We start from the raw sequence: 18,749 nt of genomic DNA on the forward strand, positions 1-18,749 counted from the left end.
ATATATGTAATTCTCTTACGTGACTCCCAAATTCTGGCTGTATTTCCTTTCCTCCGGTGGCAACGTTTGTTTTGCTTACATTACTATTTCTCTTACACGGTGACAAAAAAGAAGCCTCATTACAACTCCCCGAATGGCAACGCTAGAAAATCGACCAATGATTGCCTCTAAAAATGCCACATGCCAAATCTAGCTGAGGTGGCTCAACGTATAGCGCTTTTAAAAACGGAAACTGAAATAACCAGAGAGCATCAGCTGCGGCAATCTCATACTATTAAGCTAGGCAGAAGTGAGTAGTCTCTGTCGATAGATCTCTATTTTAGTATTTTGTCGAAAGCGCTTATTTTCACGAATTTATACATTACGAATTTATTTGACGATTTTTGATTTATAACACGAATTATACTATAGCACATTTCTAATAGGTTTAACGAATTACATGTCATTTATTTGAATTCAAATTTATTTTAATGACTTAGTATTTACTAAAAAGATGCAATTTTTTTTAAAAAAAAGTTTTTATATGGATTTGAATGATTGTTTTGAATTCTTACAATTTTGCGCATTTGCAATGTACCTAAGTCAGTAGCGAGCGAAGCGAGCCTGGTTTGCGAAGCAAACCATATAAGATTGCGTAGCAATTTTCGGGGTTTGGCGAGCGTTAGCGAGCAGGGGGCGCAGCCCACTAGTATATAGAAATGCAAAATATTACAATTGTGTATACTTACTTCGGGCAGCTCCTTAATAATAATTAACACCAAAAGGACTTGATACAGATCAGAATTTAATGACCTATCGACGTTAACATCAAATTACACAAAAATTTTTGATTAAGAAAAGATATCTATATGGTTTTGAAACTAAAATTTCTGTTAGGTATAAAAGTAATTCTATGAAACCTCAAACGCAAAAAAGAGTATAATCATGCCCATTTATCTATAAGCATTTAAACTTCAATTCTGAAAGAAATTCGGCCTCTTAGGAGATAATAAAAATCGTTTTTGTTCTGATCATTATTATTGTCTTATTTGAAATACAGAAAAATGATTAAATTAAAATAAATACAAGCAAAATAAATAACTGTTGCTTAAATTACTGATAAAGCCATTTAGGATATTCACATTACCAAAATATTTTTTCTGATATAAATCAATTTAATCACGTTAATTTGCTTACGAATAGTTTCACAAATTCTATTCATGAATGTGCGTTTATTTTTTTTTTAAGAAAAAGAGAGAAGAAAATGACTTTCTATTGTTGTTTCTGGTGCACATTCTTACTTACCTTTCAGGCGTAGGTCGTTATTCCATAGTTCAAGCACTGATGAAAATTTTTCTATTAAAAAACTCAAGAGATCAAAAATTAATGATGACAGTTATAATGTTGGAGATTCATAAGCGTATCAATTCTTTGTAAGGATACTGTGCGTGAGAAAATCGCACACATACAACAGAAGTCGGAAATTCGTCACAGAGGATGCCTTCCTTTCTCCGAGATTCAAACTACAACTATTTCAGTTTTTCCATCTGAAAACTTTTAAAATGAAAATTCCAGACGAAAGTAATAAAATCCGAATTGAATGAAACAATTGGCTTCTTAATGTAGGATACCGTTTGACATTTTTGTAGTTCGCCATTTATATAAGAATATTCTACGCCACAGTTACTTTAGTAGTTTCTAGTCATGTCGTGGATATCGGTAGTAATAATCTTAATTCATAGTGGACTTATTTTCGCATCTGGTATTCCATATGCTTCTAAGCGCAATGAGAAAAGGGTTGTTCTAGTCGGCAGTGGTCCTCTTCCACAGTACTTGCTACAAAGTGGCTATGAAATACTGCCGATATATGATGGCCTGCGGAATCTAAATATACTAAGAGCCAGGAAGCGAATGGATGAAACGAAAAGCCGGAATCCAAAGAGAATTTTTTCAGGCAAAACAGCTCCATATGCCAGTGTTAGCAGAAAGAAAAATATTCGTAGGAAGTCTGATGCTCCAGCTGTAAGTAGGCCTTTAAATCTGCAGAATCGTTTAACCGCGTCATTCCCTGCCGGTAAGACAACAGCAATAACATTGAAACCTATTCCGATTAAGGATGGCAAAGTTGGAATTCCTATAATTACGCCAAATGAAATAGTGATAAGATCTCCTCAGATTAATGTCAAAAGTAACGAAAGTCCATCCTCGTTTTCACCCTCAAGTCCTGCAACAAATGCGAAGAAATCACTTATAATCACTTCCAAACCTCAAAACGATGTGAAAACTTCAACCTTTCCCCCTACCAAGCTTGTACCACCAAGCAGTACTCCTCCGTTCAAAAATGCTGATAAAAACTCTTTTGTACCTTCTCAACGTTACCAGCTCGAAGCAGGAGTATCTCAATCCGATCGAAAGGATCTGCAGTTGCTAAACTCCTTTAAAAACAATCAGCAAATATTGAAACAGTTACAGTTACTACCTAACGCAAATACAGGTGTTAGTGTGGAAGCTACTGCACAACCTTACAAAATCAGCACCTTAACAGTGTTCCCGCTCTCTGATCAAAGAGATCCGCAAATGATAAACAATGCTAAAAATAATCCGCAAATGGTAAACAAAGCTAAAAATAATCAGCAAATGGTAAACAAAGCTAAAAATAATCCGCAAGTAATGAAGCAGCTATCGTCTCGGCCAATAGAAACTGGTATAAAAAGTTCTTCTACTGCCTCAAACACAATCAGCACTGACAGCCCTTCTGATTTCAGCAATGACTTTGTAAATGTTGCTGCACCACTAACTGTTGTGTACAAGAAGCCTACGATAGAAATTTTAAAATCATCACAGGAAGTTTATCAGAATGCAGAACCATACGCATATGGCTATGAAACTGGAGATGGGCTTGGTACAACTCAATATCGTCAAGAATCTACTATAGGGGATGGAATTGTAAAAGGTAACTATGGTTACAAGGACTATAAAGGACTTTTTAGGCAAGTAAACTATATAGCTGATAAAGGTGGTTTTCATGCTGTAGTAAAATCTAATGAACCAGGAATTGGTTATGCAGATAGCGCTGACGTTAAAGTTTTAGCCGATTATTCTCCATCTTAGTTTCTGGAAGCTACTCAGTTACTTTTAAGATTTATTCTATTTATATAAAAAATAAGTCATTGTCTTTCAATTGATGCATTTGGAATAAAAAGAATATCTCAGAAATTGCAGAATACTTATTTATTGATGCTAAGTGAATAACTTATTCTGTATAGTATTCCGTATAGTTAAGTGGATAACTTATTCCATATAGTTTTTTTTACATACTTGCAGTAACATTTATCTGTCACATTTTGCAGTGAACAAAAGATTCTGATATCAGAAAAAGCATGAGATCTAATTGTGAGATAAGTATCTAGAAACGATTTAAAAAAAATTCTTAATTTTAAAGCATTACCCTTATGATTGACATTTAATTTGGATAACTTTATTAAAAGGCAATTTAAATGCTAAAATATTCTGCAGAATTTAAAGAGATTTTAAATCGTTTGTTTTGAAGTTATTGTTAGGTGGCAAGCTGCGTTTTGTGTTTAGACTAATTTAAATGTCGATAAGGTAAAATTTAAAACTGAAACTAATTTCTCTTTTATTTTTTAGTGTTAAGCAAAATACAAATAATATTATTTCAAAATAAAAATAGGGAATATTTTATTCATTTTTCTTATTATTTAGTGTTCTGTATATCCGTAAATTATCATAAATTATTGTCTTTCTGTATAAGATAATTTCATTATCTGTAATTTTATCTTTAAAAATTTTTCAGTAACTTATATTTTTATACTAAATGCTTAACTTATAACACTATTTTTTAAGTACTTGAAAATGTTCTTAGATATTTTAAATAAATGTTTAATTTGTATTTCATGTATCCTGAATTATATTATTTCTGACGGAATAGCAAAAGAAAGATTTTTACTCTTGAGTTATTTTACATTTTTCTTATGTGTTCATTCAAATTAAAAAATTTCAATTTTAAGTCGATATGATTGCATGTCCTTTGTAATTTAGAAAATATTTTTTAGATTAGAAAAGCATTAAATTCATTTCTAAAGAATGTCACTGCAAATATAATAAGAAACTACAATAGTGTCTACGATTTTTAAATAAAAAATAAAATTTTATATTTATTTTTAAATAAACATATATTTTTATGATAATTTTATGGATCGTAAAATGATATCTAAAATTTATCACTTTTAATATATTTTACTGTAATTCTGCAGCATTTTTTAAACAGTGCTCAAATTGTACTGACATTATTTATGCGTAATATAAAAGGATTGAGTAAAAAAAAAATCCATCATTTTCAAAATAAATCATTTCAGAATCAAATTTATTAAAAAAAAAAGGAGAAAATAACCTTTCCAAATAATTGTGACATCTCTTTTACTTTATTTTCAAAACTTGACTCTAATATATATAGATATTTATATTTCTAATTAATATAAGCTGAAAGCATTTGTAAAATATCTTCAAAATAATCAAACATTTTCAAAATTAAACTTATTTTAAACTCAGGCAAAGTAATTTTTCAGTGATAAATGTTTTTAATTTGCATAGTGTTTAAAAGCAACTACTCATTTCTGGAAAAACAATTTCTGGTTCAAGTTGCGGTATAACGTACCGGGACTTTGGTGCATCACTTGTTGTGTGGCTCGAAACTAAAATAGGCATATTTTTAAACTTGAAAACGATTTTGTAGATAGCTGCTCTAGTAAGAAAATTCTGGTGCAAGTTACGTATAAAGTATCAGCACTTGGGTGCATCACTCGTTGCGTGGCACGAAACTAAAATAAGCATATTTTTAACTTGAAAACGATTTTGTAGATAGCTGCTCTAGTAAAAAAATTCTGGTGCAAGTTACGTATAAAGTATCAGTACTTGGGTGCATCACACATAAAATCTATTTCATCGTAAAATATTATACCTTAATTTTTGCTACATTATTGAATTAGTTATAGAAATTAAACGATTTTATTTTAATTATTGCTGTACTATAGTGTATTAGACTAGGTATTTGTACTGGTAAAAATATATTATATGGTGAAAAGTATCGGCACCGTAAGTGCCGATTCTTTATACCGTAATTTTACCTGGAATTTTTTACATCGTAGATATTTTCATAATGAAGTTTTATAGAGCGAACATTATATTTTTCATATTATTGGCTGCAGAGAAGTATTATTTTTTACCTATTCATACAATAAATTCAATTTACTAAGTCAATATTCATACATAAAAGGTAAATAAATACATACGTTGAAACATTAAATCATTCAGTCAAGTTGAAAAAGAGCACAAGGCAGGTGAAAGCAAATTTGTTTTACATATTAGAAATAAGACATAAATAAAATCTTAATAATTAAAATTAAAATATAAATAAAATCTTAATGATTAAAATTAAAACACACATTTATATTTTAATTATTAAGATTTTATTTATGTCTTATTTCTATTATTTTTTACCATAATAGTACATCTCTGATATTTACATATTATACTTATCAATAAATGAAATCCCTTTTTACGTGGAATTAGTAAATATGCAAAGCTTCTACAAGCATCCGAAATGTCAAACTATAGAAAATCCTGAAATAAAACTTTGTATTGTTTTTTATCGGTAACTTTCAGCGAGGTTGCGTTGTTACCACACTGTAAAAAATTCCGATTCAAATTACGGTAACAAATACAAGCACTCGGGGTACCCTTTCTGTTTTTACCGTTAAATCCATGTTTACCATAAAATTTATAGAAAAAAACAAAAGCATGATATATCGTAATTTTTACTGCAAAATCACTGACTCTCTTGAATGAAATAAATATTACGGGTAAAAATTACGATATAAAATTCGACGATAAAAATGGATTTTTCGTTAAAATTAATTTTACGGATGATGAACCCAGAGTGCCAGTACGTTTCATCGTAGTTTGATCCGAACTTTTTTACAGTTTTTTGAATCAGTATTCAACCAAATTACACAAAAATTTGACTGAATAGGTGTAGAATAAAAGAAATAAGTGAATCGTTATATAAATCAATGAATTATTGAATAAGCGAGTTAATGAATTAGGATAAAACAGGAAATCAATGTTAAATGAATAAATAAAAAAATGAATTGAAAAATATACCAATTAATGAATCGAATCGTGAATATAAAAATAGCACCACAGGTTGCTTTAGATTACCTTACTCTCTCTTAAATGTAGTTTTTATACGACTTATTTCAATATCTAAATCGGTATTACGTAACTTCAGAGAGAAATGTGAAAAAAAAATTCTGGAATCAAGTGGAAAACTGCTCTTCAAGTTTTTACACACTATCTTACGAGGTGTTTGGCGTACTTGTCAAACAATCAATTTTAAATATTCTGTTGATGTCATTAAGAATTAAATTTTAATTATTTAGTTAAATATGCACCTTAATTTGTCAATTTTAAACAGTATTTTACATGCATTGTTTTAAGGATTGCTCAAATTATATACTATAAATTATATAATATAAATTAAATTATATAAAATAAATAAATATAAATTATAATATAAATTATATAATTAAATTATATTAAATTATATGATATTAAATTATATTATATTAAATTATATTATATTAAATTATATTACATTAAATTATATTATATTAAATTATATAGAATAGTAGACTCCGCTCGCTGACCCTCGTAATCGCTTCTCATTCATCGCTGTTTCTTTCCCATTAAACATTGATATTTTCCACGAAAGCACAGAATATTTTATTTTCAAAATATAGAATCACTGTAACTTTGTGTAAGAACGTTTCTTTAACATGTTAATCATAACGAAATGGGTGATTACCTGGATTTGAAAAATGATCATCTGAATGATAAAAAATTAACCTAAAGAACACGAAGTGTGACTAAATAATAAGACATGAATGAAAAGTAATTTTATTCATTGAGGAAACTTACATGTCAAATAGCAAAAGGTGCTTCTCGCTTCTATATTTTCATTATCTTTTATTTTTAAAAAAATCACTATAAATGTTAAGATTTATATCTGGCAACACGTAATCTCTTTCTCTCTTCTCTTGCAACTTTTGATTGACGTTTACTCAAGCGTACGTTTATAAAATAAAGATAATAAAGATCGCGTGGGAACTTGTGAGAAAAATAATTTTTCAGCAACCATTGGTAAAGCAAAAGTAGCGGAAAATAAATCACGAAAAAGTTCTTAAATTTGCAATAACTTTCGAACTAATTAGAATTTCAAAGCAAATTTTGCGTCAAAATAGTCAGTCGTAATAGAAATTACGTCGTAATAGAAATTGTTTCGAAATAGTTTTTCCAGAGTTTCCTGTATTAAAAAGAATTAAAAACGCAAATTTTGTCTTAAAAAAGAGAAAATTATTCCCAAGAGACTCAGAAAATTTCCGTAAATTACTCCCCGGTCGAAAACCACCTACTAATACACTATCAGGGAAAATGTAATCCAATTAGATAACCGCAACTTTTTTACCACGGGCATTTAAACCTTGTTCGAAGCCACGGTTCGAAAACCACCCACTGCAGCAAATTTGAAACTACTTACACTTCATATAAGTTTTAATACATTGATATTTCTGAATCATTCAATACATTTTATTTTTATTTTATAACCGTCGTTGAACAGCCGACCCAAGTTCATGGGTTTACGACTACTAACGTTCAACTCCGTAGCTTTGTAATTTTGAACCAATCCAGAAGACAAGGAAACTCCTGGATCAGTACCCCCAGAGGTATTGATTTGTTGTGGGAACATGGAGGACTTTGAGACTCGACAGATTTAACGTGCATCAGTCACCATTTACTACACGGGGAGTCTTCGGCCGGCGAGGATCGAACCCACGACCTCTTGGATATGGGCCCAGCGCCCTACCGACCAGGCTATCCCGGCCCCCATTCAATACATTGAAAAGTCTTTCCAGAGAAATGCAAATAATCTATTTATATATTTCTCTTACACGGCGACAAAAAAAAAAGCCTCATTACAACTCCCCGCATGGCAACGCTAGAAAATCAACCAATGATTGCCGCTAAAAATGTCACATGCCAAATCTAGCTGAGGTGGCTCAACATATAGCGCTTTTAAGAACGGAAACTGAAATAACCAGAGAGAGGCAATCTCATACTATTAAGCTAAGCAAAAGTGAGTAGTCTTTGTCGATAGATCTCTATTTTAGTATTTTATCGAAAGCGCTTTTTTTCACGAATTTATATATTGCGAATTTATTTGACGATTTTTGATTTATATCACGAATTTATTTGTTTTATTATTGTTATTAGTTATTCATTAAAAAATGAGTCTCAGTCGTGCTGTTACGCTTTAAGATTTAATACTATAGCACATTTCTAATAGGTTTAATGAATTACATGTCATTTATTTGAATTCAAATTTATTTTAATGACTTAGTATTTACTAAAAAGATGCAATTTTTTTCAAAAAAAAAGTTGTTCTATGTATTTGAATGATTGTGTTGAATTCTTAGAATTTTGCGCATTTGCAGTGTACCTAAGTTAGTAGCGAGCGAAGCGAGCTTGGTTTTCGAAGCAAACCATATAAGATTGCGTTGCAATTTTCGGGGGTTGGCGAGCGTTACCGAGCAGGGGACGCAGCCCACTAGTATTCATTAATTCTTTTAACGAAAAACTCAGCTATATGGGTTTGCACAAGAATTTACGTAATTTAGCAAAAAATCGTGTTTTTTTTTCTAAGTATTTTTAAGGGAATTTTAATAGTATGTCTAAAAGTGTTGTCTTCTTTTTATGCACTAAATAGAGGTTTTATAACTTAGTAAGTGAGATTAGTTTATGTACCTTGCCTCGTGTGCGTTTATAAGAACTGCATCTAAAAATTTTGCCAGAATGCATATTTTAAGCAAATTTTTACATTTATTTACTCGTGCAAACACACTTTACTGCAAGTCTATACTTTATTTTACAATAAAACTTTAACACTTTTAGATTTTCCCTATTTCTTACCGCTTGGGATATTATATATATATCTCCTTAACTATAATTTTATGAATTAAAAAATATAAATTTGTGTCTGAACATTTTTATCATTTTTTCAGCACATTTTGCGATTTTGAAAAATTAAATTTTCAATTATTTAATGCTATTCTTAAAAATGTAGTGATATTTATTATTTTCTATTTTATATATAAAATCATCACTAAATCCATTTTTCAAAAAGGTTTGTATTGAACCAGATTTCTTAACACGAAAAAGATTGAAACTTTAGTATATACCTATATTGACAAAAGCAATCAAAATTATTGGATTGTGAAAGAATAACTAATGTGTAAAGAAATTTGTTTAAAATGAATTTTTTATATTTTTATATTATTTACAGTTATATAACAATAAGTTATTAGTAAATATTAAGAGTAAAAAAAATTATATGTTGTGCAAAAAGTCACAAAATTCTAAGAAATTGTGTCACTATATACATCATTGTTTTTCTAATTGAAATTAAAAAACAGTCAAAATTACTTCTTTGGACAATCTAGAGTTAAATTACATAAAATATTGATATCCAGTTTTAAATTTAAAAGTCATATTAAGTTCGCGAATATGTATTTATTTTATCTTTTATGAAATTTTTGAAAGTTCAATACCATAGTTTATGTTCCTTTTCAAATCTAAATTTTCATAGTTATAGTGATTTGTATTCAATTTATGCGTTCTAAATAAAATCAGACATTACATAGCATTGGGGTTTTTCAATAAATCATATGTTAAACGAAACAAAAAAATCCACAAAAAGGTCGAAGAATTTATTATCTATTATATTGTTCACAAAATTTATTTGATATTGATTTGTGAAACACATTGTTAGGTTATAGAGTACCATAAAAAGATAAGACATGCAAAGAAGTTTGAAAGTAGAATAAATAAAATTTTAATACAACAGTAAAGAAAATTTGTGCATTTCCATTCAACATTAAAACATCATATGAAAATAAGACTTAATTGCATTTAAGATTTATATATACTTAATAACCAAAAAGCATTTTTATTTGATAATTTTTTTTGCATACTTTTGATCTTAAAAAGAGATAAACTTTTATTACTTCTAGCGAATTCATTTACCCTAAATAGCTCTGTTTTTATTTATTATTGGGACGCGAACACAAAAAAATTATTTTAAGCATCGCTGTATTGCAGACGCGCTAAGAATTTGCTTATAGAAGATATGGAGGAAGTACTGTTATTGTTTACATTTCTCAAGGACGCGAATCAAATCTTAATATGTGCCACACCCGTTACGCTTCTTTGGATAGAACAACTCTTTTTTTACTGACATTAATTTTACACTCCACTGAATCGAAAGCTTTTATGTTCGAAAGTGAAGATAATGAAGGCTTTTTATTCTCTTTTTGTGTATGCTCACGTATATGAGAATAACTTCCTCATGCATTATTGCTCATCAAAAAAGCTCATCTTCTGGAGCAATTCAGTTAGCCATCTTGTTCTTTTTTTCTTTCCTTTTCCACTGCTTACTAGGTTATTTTTACGAGTTATTTACATACAATTTCATTTCAGTGGGAAAAAAGTTATTAATAATTTTGCGTACCTTAATGGTCATTGTAGAAACAACAATTCCAGAGTTCAGCCACAATTGATTGTTTTTCTGAAAAGATATAGTTGTTTCAGATCGATTTCCAAGATGGATGTTCAGTTCTTCGTGTTCTGTGTTTATTTCGTTGTGGCGTTCGTCAACTGCATTGCTGATATTGCACCAAATATAAAAAGTGGAGATTATTACTTAGAAGAATCGAAAAATATGATACCCCAGGTGCCTTATAGGTTTCAGTACAATCATAAAGATGATTTTGGAAATATGCAGCATAGAGAAGAAAATCAAAGTGAAGACGGTGTGGTTCGAGGGAGCTATGGTTACCGAGATTCGAATGGCGTGTATAGACATGTTAGTTACGTTGCTGACGCTGGTGGATTTCACGCGGTTCTTCGAACAAATGAACCAGGTGTGGCAAATCGTAACAGTGCTGACGTTGCTGTTGTTGCTCAAGTACCGAATTATTCTATAAATTCAAGATAGTGTTGTTATGCCAGTTTTTTCTATTCCATGTGAAGTTTTTGTGATGAAATATTATCTAGTAATTGTGTGTGCAGTTTTCTTCCTTCAGTAACTAAAGGAAGCATACTTGGATTTTTAGAACTTGTTTTTAACCATGTTTTATTTTCATTTTTTTTTTTTCGTATTCAAAATGTTGGTTCTAATATTCAATAATACATTGTTTTAAGATCTCAAAAGATATTTCAGACTTTTGTTAAGCTAACTTTCCTCCTCTCTTTGAAAAATTTCTCTTTTCTATCAACAAAAAATTTATCAACCGATAAGAATATTTGAAAAAGTTTATTTTTCTCAGAATCATTCATTGTAATTGTATTTTTTTCTGATTTATTTAACTCTTGTATGAATGTTTTTATAATAATATAAATGCTATTTTTGTAAATAAACAAATAGTCAGGTAAAACATTTTGAGGTGGCAAAAATATTTCTTAGAATCTTCAATAGTTTCAGAATATTTTCACTTGTAAAAATGATGTTTTAAGAGATAAAGCAGATTTTTAGAAATGTTTTCATAGAAATATTTATCTATTCTGATTATATAGATTTATATCCAGTAATAATCTTAGTAATGGTTTGTTAAATTTTTTTAAAACTTTTTTTTACAAAATTTAAATAAATACTTCTTGGGTTGAAATAAACGTAAATCTTGCAAATGTATGGTAAAAATAAGAATTAATATGCCCCATTTTATATTATTACGCTTTGTTGTATTTTAGACTTCAATTATTACAGCAAATTCTTAGAGGAGCGATTGTTTTTTTCCTAGCCTACTTCGATACATCTTTTCATGTAAAATGCTAAAAAGATTTTCAAAAATATTTTTGGGTTCGGTTACACAAAATTAAACATACGCTTAATTAAGCTTATTTATTCTAAGATTAAACTTCTTTTCAAAATTCATTTCTAAAACATGAAATTTCTAAGAATTTTGAAATCTTTTCCTTAAAATATTTTAATAAAGTTGGGTGATCAAAATTAAGAAAGAAATTCGAATTTTTCAGTAAAAATGCATTTAATATCGTAGTTTTAGCATGTTTAGGGGAGAAATACGGTATTTTTTTAAACTGTTTCTGTTGTATAACTTTATGTATTAGTTTAATTTAATAAAATGAATGATATAAGTATTTGTGAATGTACAGCATATTTTTATTCTAGATTTAATTTAGAAAATTCCCTTTCTATAAAAAGTCTTATATTTTTTAGGCTCTATAGTTTTAAATATAGTTTTTGGGCTCTATATAATGCATTGACATTCACCAACATTAAAAATAAATAAAATATAATTATTTTTAATAAATATTTAAAAATGTTGATAATTTGGAAACATTTGACCTGCATTAAATTTTCTTATTTGCATAATATTTTCCTATGATTAAGTCTTTTATCTAAAAATTGAGTTGCATTGGTAGATTAAGATACAGTAATGGGTCAACTGCTTTCGATTGTTTAGCAGGTCATACAGCATTTATATTATGATAAACAAATATTCAAAGTCAATGCTAAATTTGTTAAGATTTATAAGTTCTTAATTTAAGTAATCACCTGTAATGTGTATCTATAAGTATTTATTAAATTAATTTTTTGGAAACGAAATATTTCTTAGTGAATTTGGTTTTGAATCTGTGTTTTTTTTTTAAAAAGCAAATTGTTTTGTCTTGATTTCAGAAAATTACAATCACGTATTTTGTATTTCGTCTCCCGATATGTTTTACAAACTATTTATATACTTTCTTTGACATTTATCTTATTCGAGATATGAGATTTTTTCTTTAAAATCTATTATCAAAAAGATATGTTTCTCGTTTTTGGTTAATATAATTTTTTATGGATGTTATAATATATTTGCAACGACAATACATTATAACATAATACAATACTGTACGAAGTATACAATACTATACAATTACATAATACTTTACGAAGATTATACAATACTATAAAAAATATGCAACGACACGTCTCATTTATTTACACATAAAGGATGTGTAGTAACCGTATGTTTAGCGAGTCTTTTCAAATGCAAGTATGAGAGAAAATTTAGATTCAGACATTTTCAAATCGATTTTGTTGTTTGGACCATTGTATATCAGGAAGTGTTAGAGCATAAATGATAAAAAGCGGAAAATCCTAAATTTTTCTATGTGGTTTAGATTTATTTTTTAACTTTTTCCGTGACTAAATATATTCAATCCCGTATCATAATTGTAAAAATATTGTAACGCTTTATCTTAAAAAAAACTTGATAGTTATTAATATTTTACGTTTCAAAAATAAATACTTAGAAAATTTTAATAAATTTGCGTGCTTAATTTTTTGTTTATAAGGATTTCATTATATCAAAAACTAAAGTAATTCTCACAGCTATATATCCTAAATCTACAAAATAAATGTAGGTAGAGGTGTTTTGAATGTAAGCTGTAGAACATTATTTTTTCTAATTTATTTCAAAAACATGCTAATTCTAAATGAAGTTTCAATTAGTTTTGTAATACTTTATTTTCTGAGGCCTAAAAATATTTCGAAGCTATTAATGTGAGTGATGCTTAACTATAATAATGGTAATTAATTATGGCATATACTGGTATTGTGGTAATAGTTATCATAGGCATGTACAGTGCGCAAAATAAAAATGGACCATCCTGAATAACCTTTTATCTAATGATCGGATCTCCACATTCGAGAACTCAATCTTAATGGTTCGAGGAGGTGACCTCAAATATGCTAAATAATAAGTGCTGATGATAATTAAAGCTACGAATTCAGACACAAAAACGTATTTTCTCTGAATAAACATATCTTTTTTTTGACTGACTCAGGTTTCTCACCCCCAAAAAATAGGGGGTGACCTCAATCTGAAATGTATAGTTCAAAAATTTTAGTCAGAAGAGTGGTCCAACGTGTGGATTCCGCACAGAAAGTGAATTTTAGTCAATTTTTATTATTTTATTTAATAATAGTCGAACAATTTCGAATTGTAGGGTTTAAAAAATTTTACATAATTTTAAAGAATGTAATTTTCCATGGTAAAATATAAAGCTTGATTAAAATTAGTCAAATAGTTTATGAAAAATTAAATTTTGAAAATGCGAGTTTTTCAAAATTTGATTTCTCAGGAACTATTCAACCGCATTCGCTCAGATTGTTATTTTGCCATGTAAAATTACATTCCTTAAAATGATTATATGATGTAAGAAATGATACATCTCATAATTTAAAATTTTGTGGAGCATTATTAAATGAAATAATAAAAAAAAATTTAAATTTTCTAAAATTTATATTTTGCGAGGAATTATATTTTGTCAAACGAGTTTTATAATGCTGTGCAAAAAATTTTCAATTTGCTTAAAAAGTTCTCGAGACATGGTGAAGAACCCAAAAAGCAAAATTTAAATTAAGGGGTCGAAACTTTAGACCGCTCTTTTGACCAAATTATTGGACAATGTTTCCAGAATGGTTTATCTCTTATATTTTAGGGGTGAGAAATACGAATCCGTCTTAAAACACATATGTTTATTCAGCGAAAGTACATTTTTGGGCTTGATTTCGTAACTTACATTATAGTCTGTACTAATTAATAAGCATAGTTGAGGTTCCCTCCCCTTAAACATAAAGGTTGATCAAGAGTTATTTAGGGTGGTCCGTTTATTTTTTGCACACTGTATCTAATATAGATAATGAGATATTGGGTTTCTCACAGCTGTTAAAAATACAGTGATACCTTTGTTTTTATGTTTCAAATAATGATAACCATATTTTATTTAATTCTAAACATATAAACTTCATTTCACAGTTTATTCAAAACACCTGCAAGTTTTGAATTCAAAATACATTTCTAAAGACATATAAGTAAAAGTCTGTATATATGTCTGTCGTCGCTAATAACTAGAGAATTGGAACATCGATTTGGATCGTGTTTTTTTCTATAGTTTATAAGTTTTTATGGGGTGGTTCGTAAACAATCACCATATTCCAGAGCCATGGAGATCCGGACCAACATCGAAATTACGTCTTTTGTTACAGGAGGCAAATATTTTTAGATCATTTTGAGACATTTTCTAACCCTCTAAGTGGAGGTGTTTGAATGCATTCATGAAAAATGTTTATTTTTTTGTGCTTAGGAAAACATACATTTATTTTCATAAAATGTTTTTATTTTATTTCAGCGTTGTGTAGTCATGGAAACATTATTGTTTTAAAATATTAAAAAAAAAAATTTGAAGCAGACAAATTTTAAAAAAACAAAATGAAATACTTAATTAAATATTGCTAAGGTCATAGATTAAATTATAAAGTAAAACGGCGTGCTAAAAACAAATACATATCCCAAAATAAGTTATCAAAAATTAAAGAAATGCTATGTTTAACCATCGCAATTAATTTTAAACATAAAATGCCTATTCTTATTCTTCGATATGGCATTTCAATTTTAAGGCGCATGAAATTATTCAACTATAATACGTATATTTTTTATTGTCAAATAATGTCAAATAATGATCACTTTTTGACATTCCTTTTTAAACACAAATATTTAATTCTCTGACTCTGTGTTATTATCCTTTAAAAATATCATAAAACTTATAAAAATAATCCAACTTTTTAATGGTAAATGGTTGAGCAACAATAGCGGATAGAGGCATTAAACGTAAAACTATCCTACTTAAACTATTGTGTACTCACATTAAGCCCTAGATCAGGTTCTAAAAAAGGAATAGAAAAGTTTTCAAAAGCAAGAATATTTTACTTTAGCTTTAAAAAATTAAATAAAACTGATTGGCTAACAAAACCTCATTATTATTTCTAATTAAACATGCCATATGAAGGTAAAGACTTATTTTAACTTTTTAACGTTAATACTCATTTATTTGGTTATTCTGTCTTTTAGTTCTTGAACAGCACTATTAAGCTGAATTATTTATTTATTTTCATAAATTTTTTTTTCACTTTAAGGTGTATTGCTTATACTGTTTTAGATCTGCGTATACTTTTAACTTAAAATTGTTTTATAACAGTTGAATTTCGTTTTGTTTTGGAGAAAAGGAAAAAATCCCTAACAAATAAAATTCATTGGTACACATGGGCTTATTTACACATGGGCTAAAATATGAGGTGGTTTGTATTGTTAAACAAGCAAAATTTATTTGATTTAAAAAAAATACAAGGTTCGACATAGAATAGCGTCTTTGGCGGACAGGAGCGGTAAACCAACACTTACTGGAAGAGAGAAGGCCTCAGCACGGATCAATTTTGTAGTCCGGCGTAACGAACATTAAATGCGCATCGAACAAAAACAAGAAAGTTGTCACTACGTTCGGGCTGCACAGAGAGTCCGAATACATAAGATTCCATTGCGTTTGGACTACTAAAGGATCAAATTTTTTGCTAACACGTGGTGAAGTCATCTCTCTTCTAGGAGTTATTGGGTAGACCCACGTGGTTCTCAGTGCCCAGAGAGAAAACAAGAACGAATCTGGTCATTCCCCGGGCGCGTGATCAGCCCCGCCTCCATTCACTCCTTTCCTAGAAGATCATGCGTGGGTGTTAGTTTACCTTTCTTTGAATTAAAAATATTATTTTGGCATAAACACACATGATTAATAATATTTAGATCACAGTTTGATTTTAACAAAGTTGGATTGTTTTATTATCCATCAAAATCACCATTGAGATAATTAGAATATTTTTTTTCGTTTTTATAATGCTAACATATGTTGTATACTAAAAATTTTAAAACATTCTCCATGATACCATACGAACAGTAAAGAGACAAAAGTAAAATTCACTCTCATATGAGTAATATGAGTTTGTACTTATATATTGTCTTGATTTTTGATTGTACGATTATAAATATCGAAGCATTTGAAATTCTACTTAATGAAAAGGCAAGCCAGCTGGTCACGGGAGGAGGCTAGCTTATAATAGAAATATTTAGTTTGAAGTATTTGTTTAAAGTATTTTAATCAAATTTAAGTATATCTTATACGTAAATTTGTTGTGTGGTGATTTTGTTTCCTTTTTTTTAAATTGCAGATAGCGAAATATTACAGTTGATTCATTTTTTATTGATAGTAGTCTTAATATTGACTTGTTAATAGTCATATGGAAGCACTTCATTTCAAGTTTATAAGCATATAGTGATTTAAAAAATTTTATTCCTTAAAAAATTAATTATTGTGAAAAATTCTGGATCTAATTGAGGTATAAAGTACTGGCGCATGATCCGTAAAATTATTTTTATCTGAAAATATTATACCGTAACGATATTAAAATTAAATTTTTTTGATTGCACAGATTCAGTGATTTTACAATTGTTATTAATGTGAAAATTGCAGTACATCAGATTTTTTGTTGCATAATATGTTTCGATAAAAATGGAATTTACTGTGAAAAGTATTGGTACCCTGAGTGCCAGCACTTCTTATCTTAAAATAATCCGGAATTTATTGTAATGTAAACTAAAAATCACCGAAGTTAAAAGAACGTATAAACAAAACAATTGATGATTTTAAATTAAATCGTCCCATCAAAAAAAAAAAAAAAAAAAAAAAAAAAAAAAAGGGAAGAAAGCAGTGTGATAACATTGATCTCCCTTACTAATATTTTAGTGGTAGTTGAAGTATCATCCTTGACTTTTAGCCGTTACATACACATCTTAATTTGGATGTAATAAAATAATTGTCTCACGGAAATAAATAAAATCGCTTAAGCAAAATTGATTTATTAAATATTGCAAATGGCCATAATTCAAAAATAAAGATAAGAAATCCCTTAAAGGGATCAAGATAACATTCTCCATATCGAGAAATTTTGATTGAGAATAATATCCAATGGTTGGGACTGGGAAGCCCAAAAGGGCTACCCCAGTTGCCACAAATTTTGAAATTGAAAGTGAATGAATTTGTTCCCAACGGACACTAGGAGCATGGAGAAGAGATCCAAGGTTGGCGAATTATCGAAAGATAATGTACCCAAAATAAAGCCAACCCCGCATAATCAATATTAGGTTTGAAAATACTTAGGTGATCACAAATCGCCAACAAGACTGTGAGAATTAGAATAACCATGTAACTGAAACTTATTTGTGGTAAGAAATTAATAATAAAGAGTTAAAAATAGATTTTTGTTTTCGATTAGGCAAGACAGTGAATTAATGAGCCTACATTAGTATTAAAATAAAAAGTTAACCGATATATTGATTGATAAGAAAAGAATAAAATATTTTACGTTCGCTTTTTATAAAAATTTACAAATTTTTTTAATTTAAATATAATTTAATTAATAATAATTTTAAAAAATAAGTTTAAGTAATTTAAAGAAATTTCAGAAGTTATAAAATATGTAATGCCAATTGTGGCATCACAAGCAGTATTAAAATGTATTTAGTTGGAAAGCGACAGAAATCAAAATAAATAATTCATAATTCTATCACGAATTTAAATTGTTTAAACACAAACGTCGGCTCTTGCAAAGACATGACGCATATTTAAATGAAACACATAACCTTTTAACACATTTCGGTGAAATTTCTCATACTATTAAACTCATAAAATAGTTGAAAGTTTATTGAAACTTTAACCGAAAATAGAAACCAAACTTTTTATTGTTGAGC

The 18,749-nt window shown here is 28.7% G+C and overlaps 1 protein-coding gene across 2 annotated transcripts in view; it reads left to right on the plus strand.

The window, feature by feature from the left end:
- The window catches only part of LOC107454802 (sodium-dependent proline transporter), a 136,610-nt gene that overhangs the window by 48,449 nt on the left and 69,412 nt on the right, over nucleotides 1–18,749 (plus strand). The gene's annotated exons all lie outside the window — the stretch shown is intronic.

Source organism: Parasteatoda tepidariorum, chromosome 2, assembly GCF_982258835.1.
Source record: "Parasteatoda tepidariorum strain Cologne lab strain chromosome 2, Ptep-v5.0, whole genome shotgun sequence".
Taxonomy (NCBI): domain Eukaryota; kingdom Metazoa; phylum Arthropoda; class Arachnida; order Araneae; family Theridiidae; genus Parasteatoda; species Parasteatoda tepidariorum.